General features: G+C 38.6%; 1 non-coding gene across 1 annotated transcript; it reads right to left on the reverse strand.

Moving 5' to 3' along the window:
* Positions 1 to 12723: 12723 nt before the first annotated feature.
* LOC130952766 (small nucleolar RNA R71) lies at positions 12724 to 12831 on the reverse strand. The gene has a single exon (XR_009074942.1). It is a non-coding gene; the product is annotated as a small nucleolar RNA R71 (small nucleolar RNA).
* Between the last annotated feature and the right edge of the window lie 1246 nt (positions 12832 to 14077).

The following is a 14077-nucleotide window of genomic DNA, read 5'->3' on the forward strand; positions in this document are numbered from 1 at the left end:
TCTGCCTTCTTCACTGGGCATTTTTGAATGCTCAGCTTTTTCTGTATAATTCCTCTGCAGTGTGTTCTGAATCTTCAATCCCTTGTATCATTGACTTGAAAAGACACAAATTAAAAATATTTTTGGATTTTTAATAATTAAAATGCAACAAGAATCAAATAACAATGCATGCAAGACACCAAACTTAGCAGTTTGTATACTACTGACACTAATGAACTGAAAATGCATATGAGACACACAAAATACTCAAGTCAATAGAATTCAAAGATCAGAGCAAGTGAATCATCAAGAACATCTTGAAGATCACTAAGACATATGAATGCATGCAGTTGACACCAAACTTAGGATGAGATACTAGACTCAAACAAGAAAAATTTTTGAATTTTATGATTTTTTTTTTATTTTTTTAATTTTTTTGTGTTTTTCGAAAATTAAGTGGAAAAAGAAGGTATCAAAATTCTTAATGAGAATTCCAGGAATCAGTGCAATGCTAGTCTAAGACTCCGGTCCAGGAATTAGACATGGCTTCACAGCCAGCCAAGCTTCCAAAGAAAGCTTCGGTCCAAAACACTAGACATGACCAAAGGTCAGCCAAGCCTTAGCAAATCACTGCTCCAAAAGCAAGATTGATACGAAATCAACAAGCTCTTGTGGTGATAAGTTGAAACCTCGGTCCAATCAGATTAGACATGGCTTCTCAGCCAGCCAGATTTCAACAAATCATCATGAAACTCTAGAATTCATCTTCAAGAATTTCGAAAAAAAATACCTAATCTAAGCAACAAGATGAACCGTCAGTTGTCCAGCCTGAACAATCCCGGGCAATAACACCAAAAATTTGATGTTGTTGCCGGATCTTGGCACTGATGTTACCAAAGGCTTGCTCAAAACTAGAACAATCCCCGGCAACGGCGCCAAAAACTTGGTGCGCGAAATTGTGAACTATACTTTTTCACAACTCTCATAATCCCTGGTAATGGCTCCAAAAACTTGGTGCGCTCAATACCATGGCATTACACAACTTCGCACAACTAACCAGCAAGTGCACTGGGTCGTCCAAGTAATAAACCTTACGTGAGTAAGGGTCGATCCCACGGAGATTGTTAGTATTGAAGCAAGCTATGGTCATCTTGTAAATCTTAGTCAGGCAAACTCAGATATATATGGTGATGAACGAAAATAACATAAAAGATAAAGATAGTGATACTTATGTAATTCATTGGTAGGAACTTCAGATAAGCGCATAAAGATGCCTTCCCTTCCGTCTCTCTGCTTTCCTACTGTCTTCATCCAACCCTTCTTACTCCTTTCCATGGCAAGCTCGTATAGGGTCTCACTGTTGTCAGCAGCTACCTCCCATCCTCGCAGTGAAAGCTAATGCACACACTCTGTCACAGTGCTGCCAATCACCGGTGTGGTTCCCTCCCCTACTGGAATAGAATAACTCTTTTGCGTCTGTCACTAACGCCCAGTAGGTTACAGGTTTGAAGCACGTCACAGTCATTCAATCATTGAATCCTACTCAGAATACCACAGACAAGGTTAGACCTTCCGGATTCTCTTGAATGCTGCCATCAGTTCTTGCCTATACCACGAAGACTCTGATCTCACGGAATGGTTGGCTCGTTTGTCAGGCGAGCACTCGGTTGTCAGGCGATCAACCATGCATCGTGCAATCAGGAATCCAAGAGATATTCACCAAGCCTCAAATGCTTGTAGAACAAGAGTGGTTGTCAGTCACTTTGTTCATGAGTGAGAATGGTGATGGGCGTCAATCATCACCTTCATCATGTTGAAGAACAAGTGATATCTTGGATAAAGAACAAGCGGAATTTGAATGGAAGAACAATAGTAATTGCATTAATACTCGAGGTACAGCAGAGCTCCACACCTTAATCTATGGTGTGTAGAAACTCCACCGTTGAAAATACATAAGCATAAGGTCTAGGCATGGCCGAATGGCCAGCCTCCCAATGATCTAAGAACTAAAATGTCCAAAGATGATCTAGAGATCTAAAAGTGATCAAAAGATTTCTATACAATAGTAAAAGGTCCTACTTATAAGAAACTAGTAGCCTAGGGTGTACAGAAATGAGTAAATGACATAAAAATCCTCTTCCGGGCCCACTTGGTGGGTGCTTGGGCTGAGCAATGAAGCAATTTCGTGTAGAGACTCTTCTTGGAGTTAAACGCCAGCTTTGGTGCCAGTTTGGACGTTTAACTCCCATTTGGGTGCCAGTTCCAGCGTTTAACGCTGGGATTCCTTGAGGTAACTTTGAACGCCGGTTTGGGCCATCAAATCTTGGGCAAAGTATGGACTATTATATATTGCTGGAAAGCCCAGGATGTCTACTTTCCAACGCCGTTGAGAGCGCGCCAATTGGGCTTCTGTAGCTCCAGAAAATCCGCTTCGAATGCAGGGAGGTCAGAATCCAACAGCATCTGCAGTCCTTTTTGGTCTCAGGATCAGATTTTTGCTCAGGTCCCTCAATTTCAGCCAGAAAATACCTGAAATCACAGAAAAACACACAAACTCATAGTAAAGTCCAGAAAAGTGAATTTTAATTAAAAACTAATAAAAATATACTAAAAACTAACTATATCATATCAAAAACATACTAAAAACAATGCCAAAAAGTATACAAATTATCCGCTCATCACCGCCGCCGGAGCTGTTGCTGCCGCCGGTTCGAAATCGCAATTGCTTCGTTTCGCTAGTTCAGTAAGTATTTATGTTTCGGAAAGCCTCGCGTTAGTATTCTGTTGTGTTCGGTTAATGAATATGAGTTTTGATAACGTGGGGTCGAGTCCTGATTATTGTATGTTGCGATTAGTGTTGCTATGGTTATTGCGAACGTGACTGGGAGCTGAGGTTTTGGTTGCCGTCAGTTTGGGATGAGGCGGAAAGGACTCTATGAGACGTTTGGATTATGGAATTGCGTTTTGAGGTAGGGGCGCTTTCCAAAAACTATATTTTATGTATTGGAATTATTACATATGGATACTGATGTGAGATATTGTGTATTTAGTGATTGTATCTGCCTTATGTATTATTTGATTGACTCGAATGATTATGGATGTTGGTTTGGCTGAATTGTTGTGCGACTTGTGAAATGTAATGTTTGAAGTTGATTCTTTAAATATTTGAATCCGAGTTTAATTCGTTGAGGATTGATTTGATTTGAGTTAATTATTTTGATGATTTGAAAAGTCGAATGCACTTTTGAATTCAGCCTGGTTTATTTTAATTGATTTGGTTTTGGACCAGTGTTTTGGTTATTGAACCGTTTCTTTAAAGTTTTGGAAATGAGTTAAAACGCTTAATATTGAGTTGATTTTGAAATGGTTTCCTTGAGATACGCCACTGAGGCAGTTGTTGGATTTAGCTTGCTTTGAATTGATTTCTGGTTTTGAGCTGTTGAAAAGGATTGAGAAATGGTTTAGTTGGGACCCGAACCGGGTGGCAAAAGTCCAAGTTTTAGGGGAGGTGCTGCCGAAATTTCTACAAAATCCTACACTTGTTTGTAAGGTTATTTAAAAAGGGTTGGATTTGAGAAATTGTATTATTTGATTTATTAAAAGGATAATTATGTTTTCAAGCTTAATTTATTTGATGAACCTTATACGTTGAGTTCGGCTTATTTAGAACTGAACTATTTTTACCGTTTGAATCACTGAAGGAAAGAATGATGCTTTAATATTGATTTCAATATAAAAAGGAGTTTTAGTGATTTTTAAAGGAACCTAGACTTTTGATTGAGTAATCAAGTTTGAGGCATTTTGGAAGAGTTGGAAAAATGGGTTCCAAAAAGAAACCTGAAAGTGGTTTGATTCAAATGAACCGGTTCCGTTTCAAATGAGTTGATTTTTGGACCGGGTTGGAACTTGTGATTTTGTATGATCGGTTTTATGATAAATTCAGTTTTATTTACTTGAACCGAGAATCTGTGATTTTAAGAGTTTCAATGAATTTTAAGGAGATTATATAAGTTGACCTTCCCTAAAGACTTGGGACTCTGCCGAGAAACTTTTGTTATAAATCCCATTGTTGGATGGGTGATTTTGAATACTTTGAAATAAATCTTTAACTTCCCATAGTTTTGGAAGTTTTAGAAAGAGGATGCCGAGAGTGGCTTTGTTTTAAAAAGAGAACTCACTTTGAGTAAATTTGGCTTATGAGCCTGAGATGATTTGAGAAATGAGATCTTTAAAGCCAAGGCTGAAAAGAGTTAAAAAGTTGATTTCAAAGTGAAATGGCTTGAGAAAAGTGAGTTATGGCTTAAATGCCGATTTTTATGAATTTGATGATATTGAATGATGGAAGTACTGTTTTTGTTATGGGCCGGAAAGGCTGTGTATGATTATGAATATTGGCTGGTTCTGGATGGAACCGTGAGCCGGAATAGTTGTGTATGATATTGTTTTATGGCTGATTGCCGAATGAGTTGTGGGCCGTATGGCTAACTATGAATTATGAAATTAAGTCGGATGGCTGAGATGAATGTTGATCCATGGTTGGAACTGAATGAATATGTGCTTGAGATACCTGGGTAGTAGCAAGGGTTGTGGTTTGTCCCACTTGCTCCGGGTCAGAGACTGTGATACCTGGGTAGTAGCAAGGGTTGTGGTTCGTCCCACTTGCTCCAGGTTAGAGATTGTGACGCCTGGGTAGTAGCAGTAGTAGTGGTGATTCCACTCGCTCCAGGTTGAGCTGTTAAAACACCCACCTGGGTAGTAGCCGCAGTAGTGGTTATTCCACTGGCTCTGGGTTGAGCGGGTAGTAGCAAGGGGGTTGTAGCTCAAACTTACTTGCTCCGCGATGGGTGTTTCTGTCCATGGTTAGCCACCAGGACGTGTCGGGTTGGCTATATAACCGACAGATGATATCATCAGCCACTAGGGACAGGCATGCATCATATGCATCTATGTGACATTGTTTGGGTGTGCATATTGTACTTGTTTTGCCTATGTGATTAATTGCTAATTGTTCTACTTGCAATAACTGTTTGTTTGTGCTTGCATCTTCCTATCTGTGTTTGCAACTGGAACTCTGTTGGATTGTTTGGGCCTAGGGCCGTGGTTGGATTGTTTGGGCCTAGGGCCGTGGTTGGATTGTTTGGGCCTAAGGCCGTGGTTGGAATGAGATGAACTGATGGTTGATTTCGATTTTGTGTTTCTGGTTTAGAATAAAATATGAAAGGCTATTTTGGTTTCGCATAGATAAACCGTTTTGAAAGGCTTTTGAGTTTATGAGAATTGAGCGGTTCTTCTTTCAGAAAAGATTTCTGACTTTACTTTTATTGTAAACCGTTGTTTTTGAAAAGAGGCATAAGACGGTTATTAATCACTGGTACGGTTTATCTTCATGTATCCTATTACAGTAATTCCCAAAAACCCTCTACTGAGAACCCTTTCGAGGATGATGTTCTCACCCCTTACATTTTTTCCCTTTCAGGATTTGGGCGCAGAAGTTATGAAGAGTTTAATTATTTGTTATTGAGATGCTCTGTATTGTTTTAGATTATTATTTTTGTACCCTCGCCTTTATCTTGATATATTCTATAAGAGGGATAGGAATTGTATTGGTTAATGTCTGTAAGATTATTTGTATATGTATGTATATAAATGGATGTACTCTTTATGAGTTTATTATAAGTTGTATGATATCTAGGGATGTACGTTATCGAATGGAGTATCTTGGGAACGATATTGTGGTAAAAAGTTTTAAACAGGCTCATATTTTAGTATTAAATAGTATAAGTGTCGTCGTAATGTCCAAGCTATCAGAGTTACGCAGCCGGAAGCGTGAGCTTTGGTAGTTAGGGTGTTACATTGACCCTAACCCCATTACAACCCTTAAAAGACCTCTTGATATGTGTATTGGTGCATTAAACTTTTGTTGATTGGTAGAAGAAGAGTAAGCCTTAGAAAGCAAGGTTAGTAGAGAATTGAGAGAATTGAACCTTAAACACCTGAGCGATTAGAGTGTATACACTTCCGGTGAGGGTTCGATGCCCGATTCTTTATTCCCGGCTTTCATGAGCTATTTTCTTTTGCAAGTCTATTTGTACTTGAAGGGTTTATTTAATTTTCACCAAGTAGGTAAAAGCATTTTGCATTTAGCTGCATTCATACAAATAGGTTGCATTTCATACATCCTACCATTTTGCCTTCACTCTTTATAGCTTCTCTTGAGCTTAGCATGAAGACATGCTAATGTTTAAGTGTGGGAAGATTGCTAAACCGCTATTTTACGGTTTATCTTGTACTTAATTGAGTGGATTTTATCCATTATTCTCACACTTATTCATAGAAATCGCATATTTTACATTTTCCTTCCTGATTTTGTGCTATGATTGAAAACATACTTCTTTGGCCCTAAATTTGCTAACTTTAATCCTATCTTATTATCATTTGATGCCGTGATATGTGTGTTAAGTAATTTCAGGATTTATAGGACAGGAATGGCTTAGAGAATGGAAAGGAAGCATGCAAAAGTGGAAGGAACACAAGAAATTGAAGAAATTGCTAAGTTGTTAGCCCTAACCTCTTCGTATTCAATCAATCATAACTTGAGCTAAAGAGGTCCGAATGAGGCGGTTCTAGTTGCATTGGAAAGCTAACATCCAGGGCTTCCAAATAATATATAATTTGTCATAGTTGCCTTGCTGTTAAGTGACACGCACGTGCAAAGCACAGTACGCGTGGATGGTGCGGCAGACAAGCGACGCGTACGCGTGACAGAGCCACGTGCTGTACGTATCAGAAATCACTGGGGGCAATTTCTGGGCTATTTTTGGCCCAGTTTCAAGCCTGAAAACACTGATTAGAGGCTGCAGAGTGGGAGAATGAAGGAGACACTTCTCATTCACATAATTTTAAGTTTTAGATGTAATTTTATAGAGAGAGAGGCTCTCTCCTCTCTCTAGGTTTCAGGGTTCTTAGTCTTATTTCTTCTTAATTTTAGATTTCTAATTTACTTTAATTTAGGTTTCTTTTACTATTATTGTTCTAGAATTTTACTTATCTATTCATCATTGTGATTTCCTTATTTTGCTAATTTAGTTTATGAACTCTTCATGTTAGATTCAATTTCTTATTAATACAATTTGAGGTATTTTATGTTTATCGCTTCTTCCTTCAATTATCCTCATTTATATTTACAATTGGTTGTTTAGATTTATTGTTCTCTTATTACTTTTTTATGCTTTTATTTTATGCCTACCAAGTGTTTGACAAAATGCTTGGAAGGATGTTAGAGTAGGATTTTATGTTCTTGGTTTGGGATGGTAACTTAGGAACTCTTGAGTTACTAATGTCCAAGTAATTGATAATTGGGAGCCATTAAATCTATTTCTCACTGATTGAATTGGTGGAGAGCTAGGACTTATGGATTTGGATTGATATAGCTCATTTAACTTTTCTTTACTATTAGTTAGAGGATGACTTAATAGGATTGATCCTTGCCAATTCTCATGTTGTGGTTAGTGATAAGGATAGAGATCCTTGACCACTAAACCTTGCCAATACCTTTTTATCATTTGAATTTCCTTGCAATTTACTTTTCTTGTTTCCTATCTCAAAACCCCAAAGATACAACTCATAACCAATAACAAGAACACTTCCCTGCAATTCCTTGAGAGACGACTCGAAGTTTGAATACTTCGGTTATTATTTTTAGGGGTTTGTTTTAGTGACAACCAAATTTTTGTATGAAAGGATTATTGTTGGTTTAAGAACTATACTTTCAACGAGAATTTATTTGTGAAATTCTTTACCACACAAAAATCCGTTCATCACAACTCTTTGCAATATGCAAAGCACCTTGGTGTGCCAACATTGCAAATTAAAAGGCTGTAAGGTTCATCCCCAGGGAGTGCAATAAACAACAAGCTCGAAAACTCATACATGATGCTAAGTACTACTTGTGGGACGAACCATATCTTTCCAAAAGGTGCTCGAACGGTATAATCCGCCGTTGCATGTCTGAGGAAGAGACACAACAAATCCTATGGCATTGCCATGGCTCATATTATGGAGGTCATTTTGGAGGTGAGCGAACAGCCATCAAGGTCCTGTAGAGCGGTTTCTATTGACCAACACTCTTCAAGGACTCCTGGGAGTTTGTCCGCAACTGTGACAGTTGTCAATAGGCTGGAAACGTCCCTCATAATCACGAAATGCCTCAACAAGGGATCTTGGAAATTGAGCTATTTGATTTATGGGGCATAGACTTCATGGGCCCTTTTTCCACCCTTATATTCGAACACATACATCATTGTAGCAGTAGACTTTGTGTCTAAATGGCTTGAGACAATCGCATCACCCACTAATGACACCCGAGTGGTGATGAAATTCCTCCAAAAATATATTTTCAGCAGATTCGGCGTTCCAAGGACACTTATTAGTGATGGAGGAAGTCATTTTTTGTAACAGAAAACTTACTCCATTCTGCATCGTTATGGCATTCGCCACAGAGTAGCAACCCCCTACTATCCGCAGACAAATGGGCAAGGTGAGGTCTTTAACAGGGAGCTCAACAGAATCTTGGAGAGAACAGTGAGCACCTCCAGAAAGGATTGGACAAGGAAACTTGATGATGACCTCTGGGCGTATAAAACAGCCTTCAAGACCCCTATTGGAATGTCGCCTTACCAGCTGGTCTATGGCAAAGAATGTCATTTACCCATGGAACTGGAACACAGGGCCTACTGGGCAACCAAATTCCTCAACTTTGATGCCAAGGATGTAGGAAAAATAGGTTGCTCCAGCTGAATGAGTTGGATGAATTCTGACAAGTTGCATTCGACAATGCTAAAATTCACAAGGAAATGGCCAAGAAATGGCACGATAAAAAGATATCTTCCAGAGTCTTCGAGCTAGGCCAGAAGGTTTTACTCTTGAATTCCAAACTCAAGCTCTTCCGTGGGAAGCTAAAGTCATGATGGATGGGACCTTTTGTGGTCACTAATGTATCACTGATGAGCGGATAATTTATACGCTTTTTGGCATTATTTTTAGTATGTTTTTAGTATATTTTAGTTAGTTTTTAGTATATTTTTATTAGTTTTTAGTTAAAATTCACTTTTCTGGACTTTACTATGAGTTTGTGTATTTTTCTGTGATTTCAGGTATTTTCTGGCTGAAATTGAGGGACCTGAGCAAAAATCTGATTCAGAGGCTGAAAAGAACTGTAGATGCTGTTGGATTCTGACCTCCCTGCACTCGAAGTGGATTTTTTGGAGCTATAGAAGCCCAATTGGCACGCTCTTAACGGCGTTGGAAAGTAGACATCCTGGGCTTTCCAGCAATGTATAATAGTTCATACTTTTCCCGAGATTTGATGGCCCAAACCGGCGTTCTAAATCAGCTCAAAACTGCCCGGCGTTAAACGCCAGAACTGGCACAAGAATGGGAGTTAAACACCCAAACTGGCACAAAAGCTGGCGTTTAACTCCAAGAGAAGTCTCTACACGAAAATGCTTCAATGCTCAGCCCAAGCACACACCAAGTGAGCCCGGAAGTGGATTTTTTATGTCATTTACTCATTTCTGTAAACCCTAGGCTACTAGTTCTTTACAAATAGGACCTTTTACTATTGTATTTTCATCGGGGTAGCTATCTTTGAGTAGTTTTATGCTATCTTAGATCATTGGGAGGCTAGCCATTCGGCCATGCCTAGACCTTGTTCTTATGTATTTTCAACGGTGGAGTTTCTACACACCATAGATTAAGGTGTGGAGCTCTACTGTACCTCGAGTATTAATGCAATTACTATTGTTCTTCTATTCAATTCAGCTTGTTCTTATTCCAAGATATTCATTCGCAGTCAAGAACTTGATGAATGTGATGATTATGTGACGCTCATCATCATTCTCACTTATGAACGCGTGCCTGACAACCACTCCCGTTCTACAAGCAAACAAGGCTTGAATGTTTATCTCTTGGATTCCTTAATCGGAATCTTCGTGGTATAAGCTAGAACTGATGGCGGCATTCAAGAGAATCTGGAAGGTCTAAACCTTGTCTGTGGTATTCTGAGTAGGATTCAATGATTGAATGACTGTGACGAGCTTCAAACTCCTGAAGGCTGGGCGTTAGTGACAGACACAAAAGAATCAATGGATTCTACTCCAACCTGATTGAGAACCGACAGATGATTAGCCGTGCCGTGACAGGGTGCGTTGAACATTTTCACTGAGAGGACGGGACTATAGCCACTGACAACGGTGATGCCCAACATACAACTTCCCATGGAAAGGAGTAAGAAGGATTGGATGAAGACAGTAGGAAAGCAGAGAGACGGAAGGGACAAAGCATCTTCATACGCTTATCTGAGATTCTCACCAATGAAATACATAAGTATCTCTATCTTTATCTTTATGTTTTATTCATATATCATTCATAACCATTTGAATCTGCCTGACTAAGATTTACAAGGTGACCATAGCTTGCTTCATACCAACAATCTCCGTGGGATTGACCCTTACTCGCGTAAGGTTTATTACTTGGACGACCCAGTGCACTTGCTGGTTAGTTGTGCGAAGTTGTAATAAAGAGTTGAGATTGCAATTGAGCGTACCATGTTGATGGCACCATTGATGATCACAATTTCGTGCACCAAGTTTTTGGCGCCGTTGTCGGGGATTGTTTCGAGTATGGACAACTGACGGTTCATCTTGTAACTTAGATTAGGTATTTTTCTTCAGAGTTCTTAAGAATGGATTCTAGTGTTTCAAGGTGATGTTCTTATCATCACCAAAGCTGATTGATTTTCATCAATTTAGCTCTTGAATGTAATGTCCTGCTGAAGCTTGGCTAGCCATGTCTAATTTCTTTAGACTAAAGCTTTAGACTAACATTGCATGATTCCTGGAATTCTCATTAAGAATTTTGATATCTTTATTTCCTTCTTCCACTTAATTTTCGAAAAATCCAAAAAAAATTACAAAATCATAAAAACCAAAGATATTGTATGTTTCTTGTTGAGTCTAGTGTCTCATTTTAAATTTGGTGTCAATTGCATGTTTCTGTTCTTCTTGCATTCATTCATGTGTCTTAAGTGATCTTCAAGATGTTCTTGATGATTTCATTGCTCTGATCTTTGAATTCTCTTGACTTGAGTGTTTTGTTGTTTGTCATATACATTCTCATTTTGTCAGTGTCAGTAGTATACAAACTGCTAAGTTTGGTGTCTTGCATGCATTGTTATTTGATTTTAGTTGCATTTTGATTATTCCTCATTATTAAAAATCCAAAAAATTTTAATTTGTGTCTTTTCAAGTCAATAATACAAAGAATTGAAGATTCAGAACATACAGTAGAGGAATTACACAGAAAAAGCTGGGCGTTCAAAACGCCCAGTGAAGAAGGCAAACTGGCGTTTAAACGCCAGCCAGGGTGCCTGGCTGGGCGTTTAACACCCAAAAGGGTAGTGCTTTGGGCGTTAAACGCCAGAATGTGCACCATTCTGGGCGTTTAACGCCAGGATGGCACAAGAGGGAAGATTCTGTTTTCAATACAAATTTTTTTCAAGTTTTCAACATTTTTCAAAATCAAATCTTTTTCAAATCAAATCTTTTCAATCAAATCTTTTTCAAAATCAATCTCTTTCTATTTTTAAAGATACTTGCTAACAATTAATGATTTGATTCAACATTTCAAGTATGTTGCCTTTTCTGTTGAGAAAGGTTTAATGTTTGAATCATATCTTTTCTTGTTAGCCAAGTCATTAATTTTTAAAATCAAATCTTTTTAAACTGTTTTTCAAATCATATCTTTTCAATCATATCTTTTTAAAACCATAACTTTTCAATCATATCTTTTTAATCACATCTTTTTCAAAATAGTTTTTAATCATATCTTTTTGATTTCTAATTTCAAAATCTTTTTCAAAAATCACTTGATTTCTTTCCCACTTTTAGTTTTCGAAAATCATCAATCAATTTTTCAAAATGTTTTTAAAATCTTTTACTTAATTTTCGAAAATTTCTTCCCCTCTTCTCACATCCTTCTATTTATGGACTAACATTATTCCTCAATGAACAATTCGAACTCCATCTCTCTTGATAAGTTCGAATTCTTCTACTTCTTCCTTCTATTTTTCTTTTCCTCTGACACCTCAAGGAATCTCTATACTGTGACATAGAGGATTCCATATTTTCTTGTTCTCTTCTCTTTCATATGAGCAGGAGCAAAGACAAAAGCATTCTTGTTGAGGCTGACCCTGAACCTGAAAGGACCTTGAAGCGAAAGCTAAGAGAAGCTAAGGCACAACTCTCTATAGAGGATCTAACAGAAATCTTCAAAGAAAAAGACATGGCAGCCGAAAACAACAACAATGCCAACAATGCAAGGAAGGTGTTGGGTGACTTTACTGCACCTACTCCCGACTTCTATGGGAGAAGCATCTCTATCCCTGCCATTGGAGCAAACAACTTTGAGCTTAAGCCTCAATTAGTTTCTCTAATGCAACAGAATTACAAGTTCCATGGACTTCCATTGGAAGATCCTCATCAGTTTTTAGCTGAATTCTTGCAAATCTGTGACACTGTCAAGACTAATGGGGTTGACCCTGAGGTCTACAGACTTATGCTATTCCCTTTTGCTGTAAGAGACAGAGCTAGGATATGGTTGGATTCACAACCTAAAGAAAGCCTGAACTCTTGGGAAAAGCTAGTCAATGCCTTCTTAACAAAGTTCTTTCCACCTCAAAAATTGAGTAAGCTTAGAGTGGAAGTCCAAACCTTCAGACAGAAGGAAGGAGAATCCCTCTATGAAGCTTGGGAAAGATACAAACAATTAATCAGAAAGTGCCCTTCTGACATGCTTTCTGAATGGAGCATCATAGGTATTTTCTATGATGGTCTGTCTGAACTGTCCAAGATGTCTTTGGATAGCTCTGCTGGAGGATCTCTTCATCTGAAGAAGACACCTACAGAAGCTCAAGAACTAATTGAAATGGTTGCAAATAACCAATTCATGTACACTTCTGAAAGGAATCCTGTGAACAATGGGACAAATCAGAAGAAAGGAGTTCTTGAGATTGATACTCTGAATGCCATATTGGCTCAGAACAAAATATTGACTCAGCAAGTCAATTTAATTTCTCAAAGTCTGTCTGGAATGCAAGCTGCACCAGGCAGTACTAAGGACGCTTCATCTGAAGAAGAAGCTTATGATCCTGAGAACCCTTCAATGGAAGAGGTGAATTACATGGGAGAACCCTATGGAAACACCTATAATTCTTCATGGAGAAATCATCCAAATCTCTCATGGAAGGATCAACAGAGACCTCAACAAGGTTTTAACAATAATAATGGTGGAAGAAACAGGTTTAGCAATGGCAAGCCTTTTCCATCATCTTCTCAGAAATAGACAGAGAATTCTAAGCAGAGCCACTCTAACTTAGCAACCATGGTCTCTGATCTAATCAAAATCACTCAAAGTTTCATGACTAAAACAAGGTCCTCCATTAAGAATTTGGAGGCACAAGTGGGACAGCTGAGCAAGAAAATTACTGAACTCCCTCCTAGTACTCTTCCAAGCAATACAGAAGAGAATTCAAAAGGAGAATGTAAGGCCATCAATATGGCCGAACTTGGAGAGGAGGGAGAGGCAGTGAACGCCACTGAGGAAGACCTCAATGGACGTCCACTGGCCTCCAATGAGTTCCCTAATGAGGAACCATGGGAATCTGAGGCTCACACTGAGACCATAGAGATTCCAATGGATTTACTTCTGCCATTCATGAGCTCTGATGAGTATTCTTCCTCTGAAGAGGATGAGTATGTCACTGAAGAGCAAGTTGCTAAATACCTTGGAGCAATCATGAAGCTAAATGACAAGTTATTTGGTAATGAGACTTGGGAGAACGAACCTCCTTTGCTCACCAAAGAACTGGATGACTTGTCTAGGCAGAAATTACCTCAAAAGAGACAAGATCCTGGGAAGTTTTCAATACCTTGTACCATAGGCACCATGACCTTTAAGAAGGCTCTGTGTGACCTAGGGTCAAGTGTAAACCTCATGCCTCTCTCTGTAATGGAGAAGCTAGGGATCTTTGAGGTACAAGCTG

The sequence above is a fragment of the Arachis stenosperma genome, chromosome 9 (assembly GCF_014773155.1).
Source record: "Arachis stenosperma cultivar V10309 chromosome 9, arast.V10309.gnm1.PFL2, whole genome shotgun sequence".
Classification (NCBI taxonomy): Eukaryota; Viridiplantae; Streptophyta; class Magnoliopsida; order Fabales; family Fabaceae; genus Arachis; species Arachis stenosperma.